Source organism: Chelonia mydas, chromosome 19 (genome assembly GCF_015237465.2).
Source record: "Chelonia mydas isolate rCheMyd1 chromosome 19, rCheMyd1.pri.v2, whole genome shotgun sequence".
NCBI classification, from domain to species: domain Eukaryota; kingdom Metazoa; phylum Chordata; order Testudines; family Cheloniidae; genus Chelonia; species Chelonia mydas.
Genome location: NC_051259.2, coordinates 1,424,327 through 1,440,849, shown reverse-complemented (window position 1 = coordinate 1,440,849; position 16,523 = coordinate 1,424,327). Strand labels below are relative to the sequence as shown.

At 51.2% G+C, this 16,523-nt stretch overlaps 1 protein-coding gene across 1 annotated transcript in view; it reads right to left on the bottom strand.

The window, feature by feature from the left end:
* Positions 1-16,289, bottom strand: part of RSPO1 (R-spondin 1) — a 57,808-nt gene extending 41,519 nt beyond the window's left edge. Inside the window, exon 1 of the mRNA XM_043532457.1 lies at positions 16,092-16,289. The gene's annotated coding sequence lies outside the window, so the exon portion shown is untranslated. The remainder of the gene's footprint in view (positions 1-16,091) is intronic.
* Positions 16,290-16,523: the final 234 nt, after the last annotated feature.

Genomic DNA, 16,523 nt, shown 5'->3' with positions numbered 1-16,523 from the left:
GGTCACCAGAGGGTGCTGTTACACATGCTCTTCCAAGTTCTTTTCCTTTGTACGTGAGCAAATGTTCAGACTTGGGAAGACATGTCGTGTTGCTGTTAATTTTTGCCATGCAAGGTTCAGTGTAGAGGGGGTGAGTTCAGAAGCTGGAGCAGTGCAAGGAGCTGGAGAATTTGTTCTACCTTGATCTCTAACTGGAGCCAATTCCTGAGGTGGGGCAACTATCTGGGAACCAGGCACTGGTATTGAGCGGAGTTTCCAGGCAGAAGGGATTCCCTGCATGCTGTTTGTGATCATCGCTGTTCCAAGACAGGGGCTTGCAAGGCACAATGGTCTAGAAACTGTTGTAAACATGAGTGGCACTTAATGCGGTGTCTGTACCATCCTCCTTTTATCTGCTGCTCCCTTGTCAGTTCTCTCCAATGCTAACCCCAGGTTCTGTGGCTGGTCCTACCAGTGGCCTTTATTAGCTTGGAAGGAGCAGAATGGAGTTCACCCTGGGATGCACAGGACTGCACAGCACCTCCTACCCGCTGGTTCCCTGATAGGAAACTCCACCAGCTGAAACGTGGGAGGGAAGGGACAGCCTGAGAATGCTGGGGCAGCTGAAAGGGCTGAGGAAGGAGAGTGCGGAGACCATCGATGGAACGCTGAGAAACATGGGGAGGATGAATGGCAGAGACAGCAGCCACGGATGCTGCAGGACTCCCGGGTGGAGTGTGAAAACCCATCGTCTGGGCCCTGCGGCTCCCCTTGGCACCGGAATGGGTGAGGCTGCTTTGTCCGTGTACGTAGAGCAGTCCGCACTCTGGGGAGTCAGCGATGGGACTGCAACAAGGCCTTGCGTGCGGGGGTATCCAGGGAGGGGCCGGCTCCCAGAGACCTTTGTCCAGATGACTGACTTCCTCCCTAGCACTGCCTGGACGTAGCACCTCAGCCCTGGGCATCAGCAGCATCAGAGCCACCCATTCACAGTCAATTTAAAGCCGGAAGGGACCTTTAGTTCCTCCATTCTGAGTCCCGTAAAGCCCAGGCCAGAGCATTTCACCCAGCAGCCCCGGGACTGAGCCCAATAACTTGTGTCTGACTAAAGCAGGGGAGGGGAGCCTACGGCTCGAGGGCCGTATCCAGCCCGCTGCTTCATTTAATCCGTCCTGCAGCAAGTCTCCATGCCATGGGCCGGAAGCCCCGAGCCTCGGTGAGCCCCTGTGGGGCTGGAGCCATGAGCGCCTGCTCATCAGGTTGCCAGAAGACCGGTCGGCTCTGCGCAGCTCCTGGCAGTGACCGACATGTCCGGCCCCTAGGTGCAGGGGCGATCAGGGAAACTCCATGCACTGCCCCCACCCCCAGCACCGGCTCCACAGCTCCCATTGGCCAGGAACCGCAGCCCATGGGAGCTGTGGGGGCGGCGCCTGTGGGCAGGGGCAGCACACCCCGCGCAGAGCCCCCTGACCCCTCCACCTAGGGGCCAGACATGGCGGCCACTTCTGGGAGTAGTGTGGAGCCCAGGCAGGCAGGCAGCCCATCGGAGCCCACACCCTGAACCCCCTGCCCTAGGTCAGAACCCCTTCCTGCACCCCAACCCCCCAGCCCCACACTACAGCCCACACTCCCAGGCCCAGCCCTCACCTACTCCTGCACCCTGAACCCCTCATTTCTGGCCCCACCCCAGAGCCTAGGGGAAGCCCTGAGCCTCTGTGCCCCATCCCACGGGCCTGTGTGGCCCTTGACTGGTTTTTTCTGTGGGGCAGGGACCCCTGATAGAAAAAAGGTTCCCCACCCCTGGGCTAAAGCATCGTCCAAGAAGGCAGCCAGCCTGGATCTGAGGGCACCAACAGATGGGGGATCCACCACCTTCCTTGGGAGTTTGTCCCTCCATGGCTTAGATTCATTCAGTCACAATTGTCATTGAAGGGGAAGCCCCCTGCCAGGGGTGTTCACGCCTCAGCAGCGGGAAAAGGGCTTCCCTGCCCCATGCAGTCCCCTTCGCTGCCCAGTAGCATTGGAGGAGCACAGCAGCAGCCATGCCGCACCCTGGCTCCAGGATTTGACCATTTGCAGGATGCAGCAGGCACAGGGTGAAGTGTCATGGTCCCAAAGCATGTACTGGGGGCAAGGAATCTCTCAGGACTGACACAGCCCGTTCTCAGGAAAATGGTCCCCAGTGACAGCGGCAGGCAGATGAGATCACTTTTGTGGAACAGGGTTTATTTGAAGTAGAAGAGTCACCTTTGTCAAGAGGTCAGTCAGACAGTCCGTGGTAGGCTTCCCAGCCCATCCCCTCCAGCCTGGCCAGCGTCTCCCCCTGTGCTACTCATGTGGGGTGGAGGCGTTTTCACATGCACTGTTAGCATCCCATGCCTTTCGGTGCTGGGCGGTGATTAGACCCCATTCCTTTAGCTGTAATAACTGTTGACTCCAGATGGCTCTACTCTTCCCAGGGAAGCAAGTTGACATTTTAAGCTGTCTGGACACATTTGAGTATTTATTTTAGGTATAAGATCCACTTAAGCAAAGGCCATAATTCTTCTTTAATGAGCAATGCTCCAGCTCCGGCTCCCAAACTCTCCTAGGGATGGTGCAGGCGCCGGTGACATATTATCAGAGCCAAACGGGGTGACTCACCACAGAGCGCTCAGAGAAAGAGGCTGGAAAATAAGAAACAACATTATCTCCATGTGAATCTATCGGCAGGGCAGCCCGCAGGCCTGCTCACAGCTTCCAGGTTGAGAACCTGCAGGTGCCCCATCCAGTGGGGCTGGGGGAGAAGTGGGGAATGGCTTTCTGATGTGGCCCAGAGGAGAGCTGACCCATGCCTGGGCACCGATGGGCTAAGTGTCTGGGAGTGAAATGGGAATGTCTTTCCAACAGGACCATCTTGATAAAACTCGGACAAGCTGGGAAATTGTGAACCAGGGATGCAAGGTCCCCTTGTTGCTCTCCTCATTGCATTACTCCCCGGTGTCCAGGAATTTGCAGGACATGGTCTATAAGAGCAAGGCTCCCTGGGATGGGCTAGGCCTACATGTCTATTCAGACCTTCACGAAGCTCGGTAACTTAGGAACCTGTGGACTCCCGTGAATCCCCCGCCACCCAAATCCAGAGCAAACCTCCACTCAAGGTGGCCAACTTTTTCATACAACTGACACCCTGAACTGGCCTCAGGCTCACCTCAAATGCTGTTCAAACTCACCCCAAACGCAGCTTTGTGCTGAGGGACTTGGTTCCAAGGTCACCCAAAGCCTGGCCAACAAAAAACACAGCCTTCATTTGCCAAAAATGTGTGAACTGTGCAAAGCTGGCCCTAGGATCCAAGTCCGGAGCCTTCAGGTTTCATTAGAGGAACTTCTGCCAGCCCAGCTCTTCCCCTAGTGGCTGAATTGCGTGCCATTCACGGGCTGAAGGCGAGTCACGAGAAATAACCACAGCGGGGTTCTTATTGATTCCAAAATTGTTTTCTACTGTCTAAAAATCTTTTCTTTAAAATACCGTCTCCTGGAAGGGCTGGAGAAGAAACCTCCAAATCCCCTTTGCAGACACTGCCAACTGAAGTGTCAATCCAGACCCACAAAAGTCTTGAAACATCTCTCTCCACTATGCTCCTGTGGGTTTAGACATCAAGAGGAATTTTGGGGCGGGGGGGGGGGAAGGGTCAACTTCTTTGTGACTTTTCCTTTGCATTATAGTCACTTGGATATACATCAAAACCACTTTTCCAGAGGCAGCCTCATCCAATGGATTGGCTGAGCATTAGACAGGCTGTAGGTGAAAAATCACCCCTACGCAAAGGTACCGACCCAAGTCCTTTTGCTGGCCCTCTGCAGAGGGGTGAAATTCATCCAGAGTGTGAGTACATCACCTACCCTCTTTAGGCTTCACTTTCCCTATCTGTAAAAAAGAGGGTAATAAGAGCTACCCCACAGGCGGGCTTGGTAACGTGAAGACAACCGCAAAGATGCCACATGCTCATTGTTATTGTTTTGTGTGCTGAACTGTTTGTCTATTTCTTTACCTATTTAACATTTTAGTATATGAAATTCTTAAATGTCCATAAATCCCCCTCTGGGACCAAAGCACTTAGTCCATGGGATGGCAAATGTTTAAAAGTCTTACTCACTACGTTGCATGAAAATGTCTTGGGTCTTTGTGGTTGTTTTTTTTTGAAGGTTTAATCTTTTACACTTGCACAGAACAGCCAAATCTTTCTTTTCTTTTTTTTCTGAAAACGCTGCAGTTTCCAGCCGACAACTGTAGATCAAGTTTCAGCCTGGAGCAAAATGTTTATAGCTGCGCAATAAACCCCTGAAGATAGAGCTTGATAATGGAAACTCTGACAATCCTGCCCTAGGAACAGGGCTACTGGATGCACCAGGAATTAGTGAGCAGTGGAACAGATCCAGCCAAAGGCAGAGAGGTGCTCCCTAGACCCTTGCTTTGGGACGTATCCTTGCACACGACAGTACATCGCACTAAATGCTGTCTTAGCTCTGGCTGCTATACATCTAGAATTAAGTCCCACATTTCTCCTCTCGCTGATAGGCGGCTAATTTATTGCTTTGTTCTCCTTCAACTAATGACTGTTGAGCCTGATCCTAAATTAATCCGAAATGAGCTGTTTCCTTCCAGGATAAAACGACACATGTAGCTGGGTAAAAACGTCCAAGGGGCACTTGAGCGAAAGCAGAGTTGTTGGCCTGCAGTGTTGGATGGCCTGATGGAGCAGGTGAGGCCGGAGCCACTGTACCTGGCCGGATGCCGCTGGCAGTGATATACCCCTCTCTCCTGGGGGCTGACGGGAATCGTCCTCCGGGGCCTCCCTCCGACGGGTTTTTAGTCCAGGCAGGCATTCCCTTCCCCACCGCCTCACCTCGCCATGCACTGAGAGGGCACAGGACGAGCTGCCCCCACGGCCAGTGCTTGCCCACTGGTGCCAGGCCCCAGGGGGACGGAGAGCAGCTGGCCTCACTACTGGGGAAGGCAACACAGCCGGTGCTCCATTTGTAATGAAAGAGGTGCCGGGGCTACGAGCTGCCAGACCCGGAGGTGCCTACGCCCTGTCCGCCCCGTACGTTTCAGTACAGTGTTGGTCTGCACTCGGGCAGGGGAGAGGCATGCCCGGCACAGCACATGGCCCCTCTGCTGCCAACAGCAGGCACCATCCAGGCAGAGTTCGGCACTTGGTTGTGTCCCTCCGCTGACCCCTGAGGAGCAGCCTCCCTCTCTTCCAGCAAGGCGGTTCCACAGGCTGGAGGGAGCCATCTGTGTCATATAGGGCCAGGCGTAGGCTGGGCCTTGAGGACAGGGTCCCTCTCCTGCCACAGCCACCCCGGGACAGTGACTGTCCCTCCAGATTGCATCCAAGATCTATTGGGTGGAGGGAGTTATGCAAAAGCAGGTGGTCTTACTCCTACAAGTGCCAGGCACAGATACGTAAGGGACCCTGCGTCACGAGGCAGGTGCTGATGGGAGTTGGGTATGCAGCCAGGAAGAGGGCTGGCTGCACGGAGTCTGTCCAGATGCTTAGAACAAGAAAAGATGGGAGTCAGGACATCTGGGCTCTCTCATCCCAGCTGTGTCCCTGGCAGGCTGCTTGGCCTCTGGCAGGTGACTTCAGCACTCCCCTTCGCTTGTCTGTAACACGGGGATCCCGACACCTATCCCAGGTGGTGTCCTGAGGCTCAGCCAGAAAAGGTTTGCAATGCGCATTGTGCTAAAACGCTCTGTAACGCTCCGAGTGACGTCAACCATGCCCAGCTTCTTCCAGCTCCCAAGGGCTCAGCAGCCCTGGATGAATGCAGCTCCCCCACCCTCTTCTGGGGATGCAGCGAGGTAAAGGGAGTTTCCCACAAAACAATGTGGGTCTGGGAGTGCAGAGTATTATTTTCCTGTCCTCTCTGCAGGTCCAAAGCCTGTGTTGGTGTCTCTGTACATGTACTGTGTGAGTGGAGAAGACAGAGCCAGTTTTAGAGCTGGGCACCAGGTTCCAAAATTCGATATTGTGACAAAGTTTTTAATTTTGACAAGACAAACAAAAAACCAACAAAAGCCCCAGACTAACAGCCGCCCCTGCCAACAAAACCCCAGACTAACACCAGCTGCCCCTGCGGGCTAAATGCTCATTAAAAGGCTTTTGGGTTCTGACCATTGATGGAGCTGCTCCCAATTCTTTGAATTTTGACAATGGAAAACAGCATAAAAATGTCCATACGTTTTTTCTGTATTTCCCATCAGCTCGCCCCTTTTTTTGCGCTGAACTGAAGGATTTAGGGCCCATCCCGGTCTCCCTTACATCAGATCTGCCCTGGAGTAATTCTGTTGACTTCAGCAGAGTTCCTCCTGATGATACACTCCAGTGACACCAAAAGGAGACTTACCCTAGGAATGCCAGAGCTAAATATCGCCTTGGTAAGAAACCTGGCCTTGCTGTTAATGAGTCACTCAGGTAGTTTATCTGTTTGGGCGTATATTGATAGATTCTAGGACCATTTATGATCATCACAGGTCAGAGAATCTCACCTCCTGGTTTCTGCATCAAACTTGTAACTTCTGGTTGAACCTGGAGCATGCTGTTTAGAAAGAGGCACCCGATTGTGATTTAAAGGCTCCAAATAGTGAAAAGGCCATGTCACCAAGTAAGCTGCCCTAGGATTAATTCCCCACCCTGTGAAAAATTTGCACATTATTTCTATCTTGCATTTATCTAGCTTCAGCTCCCAGCCACCAGTTCTGGTTCTGAATAGCCCTGAGCTATCAGAAATCTTCTCCCATGCAGGTGCTTATAGGCGGTCATCAAGTCACCTCCTCATTTGCTCTTTGACTGAGCTTCCTAAGTCTTTCACTGTAATTCAAGGCCAGAAGGGACTGTTCCGACTGTTTCGTCTGACCTCCTGCATAGCCCAGGCTGTAGAATTCCACCCACGGTTTCCTGCCTTGAACCCAATAAACTTCTGATTGCACTAGAGTCAGAGCTGGGGCCGGAAGGGCCCACCAGATCATCTGGTCTATCTCAGGCCACCAGCATCCGCACACTACACCCAGTAAAGCATATCGTAGTTTGATTTCAACCCGTTGCGCACGGGCATGCACTAGTGCTTACAGGTCTCTGGCTGGCACTCCGTCACTGGCAGAAAAGGTGTATTACCCATCCCTGGTTCCACATCCACCTTTGATAATATCTCTCAAAATAACCATAGAAAAGGAGACCAGAAGGGAAGGAAGAATATGGTCCAAAAGGATGCGCTTGAAAATGGCTGACTCAGTTGGAAACCTAGACTCTTGGCTCTGGCATTTCTTGCACGCCTTATAACACAAAGGTTTCCTTTTCAAAATGATTATCTCATGTCGAATGATTGACAGGCTGGGCATTTGTTTTTAATATATCTGAACACCTGCGGTCCACGGTCCCCAGTAATATAGTTATCCTGAATGCCTGACTTATTACATAAACAACGGCTCCAGTTGCAAAAATAACTATCAGATTCTTAACACAACCTGCACAAGCTGCGGTGGAGGCTCATGCATGGGGGGCAAACAGACTGATGTTTCAGACATGAATATCTGTGAAAAAGAAGACAGGAGATTCGTATCTCTGCCACAGAACCACACAGAGGCAGTTTTCTATTTTTCCAGCTCCTTAAGCATCTGAAACCGGTTACTACAAATATGTTTTTCTGCTGCAGAATGTTGCCCATTGGGTTTTGCTGTGAAATGTATCTTGCCTGCAATTTCAGAGTGGATTTTGCCTTGGAGCACTGCACTACTAGATCAGTGAAGGGGAATATGCTGTTTTTCTTTGCGGAAACTATTGGGCTAAGCTGTTAGTAACAGTGGGGTTTTGGACTAGTAAAAACTGCCCTCTAGACAAAAGTCTTTCTTGCAAAACAAAGGGCCAGATCCTCAGCTGATGCAAATTGGTGTAGCTCCATCGACGTTACACACTGATTTTAAAATGCCCCCACTCTTCAGGAAGCTGCCGGTGTCTGTGCATAGCCCTGCTCCCTGGGAACGCTCTGACCTGGATTTGGGGAGGCGATACCTCTTTCCTTGTGTAGAACATCATGGCTTGTTTCCGCTGAGAAAGGTTCTATGTATTGATTTAGAGCTGCAAATCAGTGCTCATGGGAGCAGCTCAAGTCTGTGGGCACTGGGAAAGCTGGTGTCGCTCTTTACACCTCAGATGCAGTGTAGTGGGTATGACACGCAGTATCTTTTGCTGGGGCACATACATTGGAGTGCATCCAGCTCTGTGAGGCATTTGGCTGCATTGGCTCAGTGCTCCATGTGTCCCTGGGCCTTGCTGACTCTTGTATGGCTGAGGTTACATTTGGAAACGCTGGTTTCTCATTTGCTTGGAAGGCCTGTCTTCCCAGTGTTTGAGGAATACTGTTTGAATTAGCCCTGCCTATTGCAATCAGACCCTTTGTTTTCCTTTCCCAATGCAAAGAGGCGTCTGTTCTCTTTGGCCTTCTGCATTAACTGCGGCCTTCCGCACTGACCTCTCTGCAGCTCAGGGAAGCTAATTTAATCCCAATATTGTTTCCAATTGCGGTAGGATGGATATTGCAGATTCCTTGAAGCAAACCAGTGCTTTGGCTCTGGGAGGGAGAGCAGCTCTCTGGGGACCCCCAGCTCCACTCCCCAGGGAGCATGCTCTGTCAGGGAGGGCCAGATGGTGACAGCCTGGGGGACTGCCAAGCCAGTTGGTTTGGAACCAAAATCCTTCTCTGTCCTGACACCAGAGAGGAGGAACAATACAGCCGACAGTGACGCTCCCTGTTCACCCTTCCTTCCTCTGATGCATCAGCTCCTGGGGCTGGAGATTTTAAGTCTGTTCATTGCCTGCGGTTCTTCCTGGGCAAAGGAAGCCCAACATCCTCTCAGGTACAAAGAGGTGTGTGTGGTGTTGTCGTTATTAATTACTGTGCAATGCGCTGTTCAGTCACAGACACGTGCCACTGAGACGGGGTGACCCTGGGCAAGACACCTAACATTACTTTGCCATCTGTGAAGGGTGGGGTCATAGATTCCCCTGGCCACTGAGGTGTGGGAAGTGGGTTGTTTATAAAGTGCTCCAGGAGAGGTGTGATTGGAGGGTTAAGTCTTGTTACCATCACCACTCCATTTGCAGGAGAGGCAGTGGGTTAATGGGGGTTATTGGCACATAACGCTGGACTGATGCCGTGTTTCCATCCCAGCGAAGGGCCAGGCAAGGGGAGCTGGCACAAGAATCAGGGTGTTAGCAGTCCTCGTGATCAGGCCAACGGAGTGACAAAGCATTTGCCAGAGAGGAGCCAGGCACCAGCTCCGTGCACAGGGGAAGCAGAAGGAGTGCCATGAGTTTTGGTGCAGCCTAAAGGATATTCCAGCACAAATGCAAGTTTCATATGCCCCTGCCTGCTCCATTTCTGGGAAATAAGCACACACTTGGCATCTTTCTGCTTGTCCCGCAGCGGGTTGTAAAACTGCCAGTGACCCTCCGTGTCCACCTTCCCAGCTCTTCCCCTGACAGTGAAAGTACTCTCCCCTGCCCTCACATCTCCACCTCGGTGTCCGCACAAAGCAGAGACCAGCCCTGGGGACATCATGTGAAACCAGTGCCAGCTCCTTGCAGGCTGCCTTTGCACACCTGTGCAGCGCCCTCCTGCAGCTAATTCCATTCCTAGGATATCCCTGATATTTATAAATAGCAACCCGAAGGGGAGGTCTGGAGGTGGCGACCATGAGGTGTCTCCCTCCATCTCATGGCTTCTCCTGTACCCCTGCCCTAAGGTCCCAGCATATGACAAAGGCCCCACCATGGGTGGGGCAACAAGAAGCTTTCCAGGATGCTGAGGTTTGTTCCTGTAGCATTTTCTGTAGCAGCCGTGAGCCTCCTATAAAGAATTCACAGAAACCCGAGTGACGTAGCAGCAGGTCTGTGTGGGGCACAGGAAAACACCAGGGCCAGAATGAAAGACCTCTGTGGATCTATTAGCAAATGATTGTCCTTGTCATTCATTCCACTATTTGGAGGGCCAGAGCTGCACCAGATAGGTATCAGGCAGCACCATGACGGGGGGCCAAATAAGCAGCTGGATAGATAAGTACCTGTGCGGCACTTATTTACAGAGTTGTTAAAAACAGCTCGTGGTCCCTGTTTCTGCCTCTGAGAGAAGCATTTTTCTCCCACCCCCTTCCGTTGTTAGGACCATGATCAACAAACACAACGAATCCATTGTCCGCGGTGGGTCCCCACCATGAAAGAGCTGGTTGGAAGGGAGACAAGCCAGTTGGACGGGAGAGCTAAAACGCCCCTCGACAAGCCTCAGTGGGGCTTTGGTTTCCTGACGTCTCAGTACATTCGCATGCGCATTTCCCGCTTTGTAGTTTATTTTCATCGCTGTTCGGGGAGGGGTGTTGACTCATTAACATGATCCTCCAATAAAGCTTCCTGCAGCCAGTGCCGCTGGGGGAATGCTCCCACTGCAGCTTCTCGATGCTGACCGTCCGCAGCAGCCTCACCGGCTCCTACGCGCACAGCTCTGCTCACACGCCTCACTCCTGACCTCAGCCTTGCTGCCCCCGGCTCTTCTACTGCTGGCCTATGTGGAGATCTACCAAGCATGCCAAATGGCCTGGAGAGACCATGAAGCCTGTATTTGAGACCATGTTTAACGCCAGAGACAAAGACTCTGCAAATTAACCCTCCAGAGACCGGAGCACCTTCCTCCTTGTTTTGTCTCCTCTTTTCTGCCTTTTAACAGAACTGTTTTGCCTTCTTTCTCCTCTCTGTAATGTCCAAGCTGTTACCTTCAAAGCGTTTCTTTTCATTGGTTCCTCACCGATTCTCTGAGTTGTGTTGGCTTCTCTGAAGACACAGAATAAATCACTGTCAGGAAAAAATGCCCCCAAATCCCTTGTAGAGTATTGAACCATTTCTAAAACCCCTCGGAGGTTGGATCAGAGTCAAGGCTCGATCCTCCCCGCAGAAACAAACAGGTTTCACATAGGTGTCGACTCCGTGGGTGCTCCGGGGCTGGAGCACCCATGGGGAAAAATTATGTGGCATTTATAATGTTTCACCCATCTTGAAGGCTTTTACCACCTTGAGAGAAATGACCATTTGGGTCCCGTTCCTCAGTGGGTGTAGTTTGGAATTGCTCTGTTGACTTCTGGGGAGCAGCCCCAGCTTATGGCAGCTAATGGGTAATGGGTAAACTGGTCAAAACTTCCAATCCAGAAGGCAGAGCTTGAGTGCGAGCACCGTGTGCCAAGCATTGTCTATATTGCATGTTGCTACACAACGCGTGTAACAAACAGGGATAATACTCCAGAGGAAAGGAGTGGAATTTGAAGGCACAAAACACAGTTAGGAGCTGACTCACAATCAAAGTTAATGGGCGTTGTGTATCTAACTCCCCTTTGTGCCACTGAACCCACCCCAACGCCTGTAATTTAACAAACGTGTTGCATGTCGTTTCCATGCGTGTGCCACTGGAGTTCTGAAGTACGGGAGGGGTGCAGGGACAGGGGGTTGTTTCTCAGTGTAGCGGATTGTTGCTTTGTATCTTTTCTCCCTGTGGAAGAACGCGATTACGCTGAACAAACTTCATTTAGTACATTGCAAGCTAAGTCCAAATGTTGTTCCCATGGAATACACAGATATTTTATTTCTCGGGGTTGCCTTTTGGTTTATGGGGGGGAGGGAGAATATTCCAGTGACTATAATAGCAGCTCAAAGCTACCACAAGCATGAAAGCATTTCTCCATGCCTCTGTCCTCCAAGCTGCCGAATTGTTTAGTTTTCATTTACCTTTCTGCATTGCAGCACTGAGAATTTGGGTTGGAAACGGGGCTGCTTTTGTCTAACAGAAAACATGCTTTCACTGTTGCGCTAGGGCGGGGACCGAGTGTTCCACTATTAAAAGGTAATCTAATTTATCTTGTGTATTCTGTGATGACCAAGGCTTTGTCTAAGGAGCCCTTTAAAGGAGAATTTTTCCATTATTAAGTGTATGTGTAGAAAGTTGAGTCCTGGCATCCTTTGATAACCAAATTTCTTTTCCATCCTCCACTATATCCATCGTGATAAAAGCCGCTGCCAAAGCCCTAACTCAAGCCATGCTGTCTGGCATATTGTGAAATGAATCAGGGAGAAAACACAAGATGCTCTAGTCCCATATTGTTTTTTAATCCAAATTTCCAGGAGATTGATGCTTTACCTCAAAAGGTAAACATTGTAAGCCCCGTTGCTTTCCCAAGATTAAAACAGAGACAAGTGGCTTCTTTGCCCTGCATAACTGTCAGCAAATGGTTAATAGCACATGATAGTCCAATATCCTATTACCCCTCTTCAGCATTCTCTAACTCACACACTAAGGACCTTATTTGGTGGGTGTTATTCATTGCTTCACAGACACCTAGCTTGGCTGGGACCTCACCTTGCCCATCCTCCTCCTCTGTAAACCTGGGCTCAGATTCAGCGCCGTTGTCTTAGAAAATGGGAGAAATTCCAGGCCCGAGCCTGTGGGGTGTGGAGCACCTGTCCCCTCTCAGCACCTCCGAGGCCATCCTTTTAGGAACCACTCTCCACACACAGCATCTCCTGTGTCTGTCCTTTTCTAATTATTTACCCCCCCCCCACCCCCAAGTCCATCTGCAGACTTGTGGCCTAAAGGTGTCCATCTCCCTAGCCCGGCCTCTCAAGCCACGCTATTTCCTCCTGGGCTTTCCCAACTCTTTCCCCTTTGGCGTGTTTCTGAGTTGCTTTCACCACTGCCCCTCTGAGGCTGTAACATTGCACTTTCATGCTGTAGAAGCCATTTCTTGCAAGCATTGCAATGTATTCCGGCTTGCAGCCCATGTGCTGGAAGCACGAGGCTACCCTGGAATATGCGTCCACTGCATTTATTCTGTTAAAATATTAATAACATAGCAGTAAAAAGAAACATTCACAATCTTGCTGCTGAAAAATAACCCAGATTTAGAACCTGCGAACTGCTCTGTACATTCAGAAATCAGCCTTTTCTGCAGCCTGAAGACCTACAGCTCTTGGATGCCTCCTCCGACAGAGGGGCCTAGCGGCTCTGGGAGCTGGCTCAGCGATGCTGCCAGCTTTACCCAGCTAGCTCAGGTTTCCCTCCCCAGCTAGCCGGCCTGTGCTCCAGCTCGTTATCTTGTTTATGAAAGGCGAAATGAAAGAACTTTCTTGGAGGTCAGAACCTTGCAGAAAGCCCCTAAATATTTGCTCTCTGCAAGCTGAGATAAAACCAAGATGGATAAGGCGGGTTTTCGGGGTTAACTGGAGAGAACGACAGCTTAAAATATAGAGTGAGAGAAGAAAACGTGTGGTCTCCATTTCTCCCCATCGGGAGCCCACTCATGGAGGGAGTGATGGGGGGATGGGAGATCGCTGCATTCTGGGCTGCTGAAAGGCAGGGCGCATGCTTCTCTTTCTTACCTTAAAAGCCCGTTTCACCAATCCTTGATTTGCTCCTGTTGACTCTCTAGGGTAGGTCTACACTGCGAAGTTGTTGACAAAACTTTGGTCTTTCATGGGTACTTAAAAGAGCCCCCCACAAAAGAAAAGTTTTGCTGACGTAAGTGGCAGTGTGAACGTGGCTTTGTCGGCAGGAGCACTTTCCGGCTGACAAAGCGAACGCCACTCGCGGGGCTGGAAGTATGTTGTTGGCAAAAGTGCCAACAAAGAGCGTTTACACTCGCTGACGTTTAGTGACAAGGCCGTGTTGACACAGCCTTGTCACTAAAAGCTGCGTGGTGTAGACAAGCCCAACGTCTCTTTAGGGCACATTTCCTGCTGCTGGGCTCATGCTCAGAACCTGACCCAAGCCACGGCTCCTGCTGAGTGAGGAGCCTGCCCCGGGCTTCTTCAAAATCACTGTACCTTGTGTCTCAAGAGCTGTGCCCACTTGTCCCCGAGTTCCAGTTCTGCCTGGGGGCTGTCCTCTCCTCTCTAAATCCCTTTCATTACTCCCCTTCTTGCCACTCTGAATGTCACCACAGATACGTCTGTACTAGAGCCAGGCTTATGTAAGGCTTCTGTGAAGTGTACTTGGAAACAAGAGGTCTTGTAATTTGCGAAACAAATAAAAGTGTCCAGTCATTTTTATGAGGGAAAAATGAGTCATGGGATGGCACTGTTCATATGACCGGCATTTTTTGATTGGCATAAATAGCTGTTGAATTAATCTGGTCCACTTATTGTTAGCAGACACTAGACAGTTCCCGAGGCTTTGAGATCTTTTTCTTGGAAAGAAACATAACACCTACCCAGTATCTCATGTGCAGGGTGATTTCCAGCTCCGTCAGCTCCTGCTGAGTTTGTTTCAAATAAATCCTGATGGGATTGGTGGCTATAACGTGCATGACACTCACCCAGCACATCCAGCAACTGGATGCAGTCCGTTTTCATTAGGCTGAACTGCTGCCACGGTCAGAGCCATGGAAAGCAGGGCCAGAGAAACCCACTGGACCATTTTGTCGAATGCCTCTGTGCATCTTACAGCCTACCTGCTACACAAGCTCCATTAAAGTCTTGTTGAGACTGCAGAATGTATATTTCTGGCCTAGAAGTTTTCTGAGCTAAGCCGTTGCTCCTTGCAGCAATTAGCAAAGGAACTTGGTATCCCCAGCTCCTCCATCTGGAAGGGAATGGTGCCACCATCACTTACATTTCCAAAAGCAACCGGCAATTTTGGGACACTTAAAAAAGGGCCAAAATTTCAGGGAAGTGCTGAGCCCCCCTGCTTGGGTGTCTCAAGACAGGCTCCTAAAAACAGAGGCACCCAAAATTGCCAGAGAACAGATTTAATTAAACATTTTGTGCCTTTGGATTCCAGACAAAGCTCACGTTTCTTTGGGCCTAATGACGCTTGAGCTTTGGGTGAATTGCCCCATCTCCTTAATTTCATCAGGTGATTTTGATTGGAATGCTCGGGCTCTGTTGCAGTGAGATGGGCCTTACAGGTCTTGATAAACTGACAGCATTTGTTCCTACTGGCTCCTTCATGTTTGTCCTTCTGGACTTTAGGGTCTCAGGAAACCCTCTTTTAGAAGTGAGCCTTCCTCCCACCTGCACCAAAACTCTTCGTTTTCTATCCCAGTTATAGCCCCCAGTGAAGAAAATAGAACATTTTCCTCTGACAAAAGAGGAGAGCAGCCAAATACCCCATCGCCAGTGACTTATAGCGAGCTGCATGCTGTATCAGCACCCTTGGCTGCTCTGTCACTCCCTGGGAAGCCGAAGTCTTTTCTCTATGTTGCCCTGTTAAGGAGATCGAGTATGTGCTGAGCTGCTGAAAAAAGTTACTGTGAAATCCTAATCCCATAGGGACAAACAAAACAAAAATACCGTCTTCCCAATGCGACAAATGCGGCAAGCAGCTATGTAGCAATCCTACTAGGAGCATGCTGGGCCCGGGCTTTGCCTCCGCCCTCTCGCACTGCACTTTTGTAAGATAATGGTCCTGACTCAGCAATCCATCCCTATTCAGCAGAGGATGTGCTTGAAAGCTCTGCTGAATAGAGACGGACATAACCATGTGTTTAAATGCTTTGCCAAAAGGCTTTCATCCCCTCTTAAGCCATGTAGATTGGTGACCCTCTCTGTACCAGGCCAGCTACTGACATGCATTGGGACCTTGCCTGTGTCAGGCCTGGTATCGCCCCCGCTTTGGGGCAGGGGGGGATGGGGTGTCAGAACCTCACCACTCCCAAGTTCATGTGCTCGCCTCTCTGTGGGCAGCTCGATGCGGCCTAATGGCCTCCCTCCACACAATCACCCCTTGGTCCAGGTCGTGTGCCCAAAGGGCCAGAGTCCATATAAATCACTCCCAGCCTTGGAGCAGTGCGGCCCAATGGCCAGAGTCCATATATCCCCCCCCTTGCAGGCAGGGTAGTGCCGCCTAGCGGCCAGACTCCATGTAACTCACCCCAAACATCGGGCAGCGTGGCCCAATGGCCAGGGTACATACGCTTCCCATGCTGGGGGTAGGGGGGACCCAGGCCCACCCTCTCCACCGGGTCCCAACCCAGGGCCCTGGTAGTGGAAAGTTCCCCTTGCCCCCAGCTTGGCAGGGATCCACCCAGAACACACCGAGCCTCCGTGCAGCTTTAACGCCGTTTTCCTCTCCAGTTCCGCTGGGACACCGCCAACCATAACCTGCAGGTCCTCCATTTCGGGGGGTCCTCTGGCCTGTTCCCCTTCGGGGACGTACTCTGTCGGCGCACATCCCGGCTTGGCTGGCCCTCCTCAGGAGCTGGCAGCACACCTCCTTCCCCTCCCGCGGTCAGCCCAGACTGGGCAGCTCTGCAGGCTTTTATACCTGTTCTCCAGTTGGAGCATGCCCAGCAGAGCCCCAGGGGCGGGGCTTCCTCTGCTAGAGAGGAAGGGTTAACCCCTGCAGTACCAGTGCGGGGCCGCTCTGCCCCGTCACACTGCCCTAATGATCAATTACCTCCCACCAAATAATTTCATTCCAGCATTCAGCACTTGGCCCCTCAAGACATATTGAAATGACTCAGAACT